Source organism: Dipodomys ordii, unplaced genomic scaffold (genome assembly GCF_000151885.1).
Source record: "Dipodomys ordii isolate 6190 unplaced genomic scaffold, Dord_2.0 Scaffold15, whole genome shotgun sequence".
Classification (NCBI taxonomy): Eukaryota; Metazoa; Chordata; class Mammalia; order Rodentia; family Heteromyidae; genus Dipodomys; species Dipodomys ordii.
In genome coordinates, this window is record NW_012267231.1 from 16,240,372 (window position 1) to 16,244,607 (window position 4,236).

Consider the following 4,236-nt stretch of genomic DNA (forward strand, 5'->3'; position numbering starts at 1 on the left):
CCGGACCCAAAAAAAAAAAAAAAAAAAAGAAGACAAGTGCTCTTCCACTGATATATATCCCCTGCCCTCATGCAAAAAACAATTTTTGTGCCTGAAGCAAGGCTTGAACTCAGGGCCTCTTACTCCTGCTCTAGCTGGTGCTCTACCACTTGAGCCATGCCTCATGGCTGACATTTTGCTAGATAATTGGAGATGGAGTCCCAATGACTTTTCTGCTGGGGTTGGCTTTGAGCCTTGGTCCTCCAGGTCTCAGCCTCCTGAGTGCTAGGATTATAGGTGTGAGCTACTTGTGCCCAGCTTTTTTTCTTTTCTTGGGTCTCACTGTTTCCCTGACTGGCCTTGGTCTGCGAGGCTCCACTGATGCTCTGCCTCAGCCTTCCAAGTAACTTCCACTTCCCTAATTCTCACAATAACCCCACAGGCACACACCACCACACCTCGCTTTTGGCTTCTGTTTGAAAAGGTGAGTTTTAAACTTTTTAAGTTTTTTTTTAAAGGGGATAGTTGGCTGAGACAAGAAGATTTTGAAGCCAGGCACCAGTGGCTCACGCCTGTCATCCTAGATACTCAGGAGGCTGAGATCTGAGGACCATGATTCAAAGCCAGCCCGGGTAGGAAAGTCCAAGAGACTCTTATCTCCAATGAACCACCAGAAAACCAGAAGTGACACTGTGGTTCAAGGGTAGAACGCTCTCCTTGAGTTGAAGAGCTCAGGGACAGTGCCCAGGCCTAGAGTTCAAGCCCCATGACCAGAAAAAAAAAAAGAAAGAGAGAGAGGATTTTGAATTCTAGGCCCACCTGGGTTACATAATGAGACCCTGTTAAAAAGAGAAGGGAGAAGAGTGGAATTTCTAGAAGGAAGAAGGCTGGGAATGTGGCTTAGTGATAGAGTTCAATTCCTGGTTTCAATTCCTTAGTACCACATAAACAAAACATAAATAAAGTTTTATTTTTTTTTAAAGGCAGAAAAGAGGGAATGTAGGAAGGGGAGAAGTAACCATCAAAAAGTAATTCAGGCCTGGAGCTGAGGAGCTGAGGGATAGTGTCCACGCCTAAAGTCCAGGACCCCCCACAACCGACCAAAAAATAATAATAATAATTCAGAAGCCAGGCGATGGTGGCTCACACCTGTAATCCTAGCTATATAGGAGATTGAGATCTGAGGATTACAGTGAAAAGCCAGCGGGGGCAGGAAAGTCCCTGAGACTCTTATCTTCAATTAACCACCAAAAAATCAGAAGTGGTGCTGTAGCTCAACTAGTACAGCACTGGCCTTGAGCTAAAGAGCTCAGGGACAACACCCAGGCTGAGAGCTCAAGTTCCAGAACTGACCCCCCCAAAAAAAAAAAATAAATAAATAAATTTACAGCCAGGAGCTGTGGCTTACCACTATAATCCTAGCTACTCAGGAGGCTGAGATCTGAGGATTGCAGTTTGAAGCTAGCCCAGGCAGAAAAGCCCATTAGACTCTTACCTCCAATTAACCACCAGAAGAGCCAGAAGTGGAGCTATAACTCAAGTGGTAGAGTGCTAGCCTTGAGCACAAGAGCTCAGGGACAGCACCTGGGCCCGTATCTGACCTCTAGAGTTTCTGACTTGGTGAGTTTGGGGTGAGACAAACATCTGCACTGTCAAGAAGAGTGGGAGATGCTGCCCAGCTGGGAGGACCAAACTTCTGGAGGCACTCTCAGCCCCCCACCTACTCCCCCTATAACAGTTATCGCTTCCAGAAACATCCTCGGAGAGGGGGCTGGAGGTGCCCTATCTGTGGGTCTAATTACATCCCACGGCTCAGTGCTCTGTCTACAAAGAAAAATACTAAAGCTTCTGTAAAACAGATGACAATTCACATACCAAGAACTTAGTAACACCGAAATACGTTACCGAAAATTCTTATGATTCTAAATGCAAGAACAGCAAGTAAATGATAAATGGAATAACAGATCTTCTTGCTTGTCATTCACAAGCGACATCACTGTCTACATCAATAAGCCAGTTCTTGGCCATTATTTAAACGGGTAAAATACACCTAACAATTGATCATTTTCACTATTTTGGGGGGGTAGTATTGGAGATTGAATTCAGGGCAAACACTCCACTAGCTGTCGCCTCTGTCCCTCATTTTTACAATTTCAATGTCATTAAATACACACACACTCACTCTGTTGTGTAACAGTGGCCACTATCTAAACCTCAAAGTCCTTTCCTCATGCCCATTGAAAACTCTATATCCCCATTCAACAGTAACTCTCCCCACCCACCTTCCTCCGCTCCCGGAAGTCTACATTCTGTCTGTATGAATGTGTCTACCAAACATCTTCGCAAATACGTGGAACCCTACATTTGTCTTCCTGTGTCTGGCTTCTTTCGCTCAGCATGTTCTCAAGGTCTATACAGTAAGTAACACATATACCAAATTTTAGTTCCTTTTTAAGACTAAGTAAAATTCCCTTGGTATGCATATACCACCACCTATTGTTTATCTGCTCATCTGATGAACATGAGGGCTGTGAATACTTCTTAGCTACTGAGAATAATGTTGTGATTAACATGACACTATTTTCAATTACTTGCTCTCTCTCTCTCTCTCTCTATGTGTGTACACTAGGGCTTGACTTCGGCACACATGTTCTCACTTCCTTGGCTTTTTTGCTCACAGCTGGCACTCAACCACTTGAGCCATACCTCGACTTACTTGCTGGCTAATTGGAGGTAAGAATCTTACTGACTTTTTTTGTCCAGGTTAGCTTCAAAGCATAATCTTCAGATCTCAGCCTCCTGAGTAGCTAGGACTACAAATGTGAGCCACCAGCACCGAACTTTTTACTTTTTTTTTTGTCAGTCGTGGGACTTGAACTCTGGGCCTGGGCGCTGTCCCTCAGCTCTTCAGCTCAAGGTGAGCGCTCTACCACTTGAGCTACAGCGCCACTTCCGGTTTTCTGGTGGTTTATTGAAAAAAGAAGCCCAACGTCTCTCCTGCCCGGGCTGGCTTTGAACCACGATCCTCAGATCTCAGCCTCCTGAGTAGCTAGGATTACAGGCGTGAGCCACCAGCGCCCGGCCGAACTTTTTACTTTTTAGGGGGAGGGCATGGTATGAGGTTTACAATCACTGAGCTCCATACCCCTAGCTACAAACTGTCATTATCTACAAACTCAAGCATAAGTCATTTTAGTCCACTGGATGACTTTGGAAAGTTTTATCGGGGACCAGAGCTGTACTTCAGTGGCAGAGCCCACCCTTAGCATGCACAAGGCTTTGCTTCCTTCAATCCCCAACAGCACTTAACAAATCAAGTAATTGGGGTTTTATTTGAAAAGAGAGAGAGCCAGGTGCCAGTAGCTCACACTGGTAATCCTAGCTACTCAGGAAGCTCAGATCTGAGGATCGCAGTTCAAAGCCAGACACAACAAAAGTCTTCGTGAAATTCTTATTTTCAATTAACTACTCAAAAACCGTAAATGACACTGTGGCTCAAGTGGAAGAGTGCCAGCCTTGAGCACAAAGAAGCTCAGGGACAGCACCCAGACCCTGACTTCAAGCCCTACAAACAAAGAAAAAAAAAAAAAAAGCTGGGAGTGTAGCGTAATGGTAGAGTTTGTCTGTTTCAGCCTGAAACAATACCATCTACTACATACCCAACTCCGGCTAGAACTTTTTTGTTTCAGTACTGAGGACTGAACCCAGGGACAAACCCTATCACCAGGCTACGTTCCCCAGCCCAGTGACGATTAGAATTGTAAGGCTACCTTGAGATGTTTGATTTCAATCCTATGAAGTCATATTTTTCATTTTTCTTCACGTATCATTAAAAAAAAAACCACCTTTTCTATAGAAAGCAAGGTAACTACAAATGATTTTACTTAATACAATTGAAGCAATTCTCTCAAAAGCTCCTTGAGGAAAAGATGACATATCATATTCAGAAACATGAAATAAAATGCCTAGAGCTATTGGAAGCTGCAGATTTCTGAAGTTTATTTAAGAGGCATTACCACCATATCCAAAGGCCTACTTTCACTTCTCAATCTTTTTGTTGAAAAAAAATTAAATAAATAAAATTAAAAAGATAGGCTTAGCCGGGCGCTGGTGGCTCACGCCTGTAATCCTAGCTACTCAGGAGGCTGAGATCTGAGGATTGCGGTTCAAAGCCAGCCCGGGCAGGAGAGACCGTGAGACGACTATCTCCAATAAACCACCAGAAAACCGGAAGTGGCGCTGTAGCTCAAGTGGTAG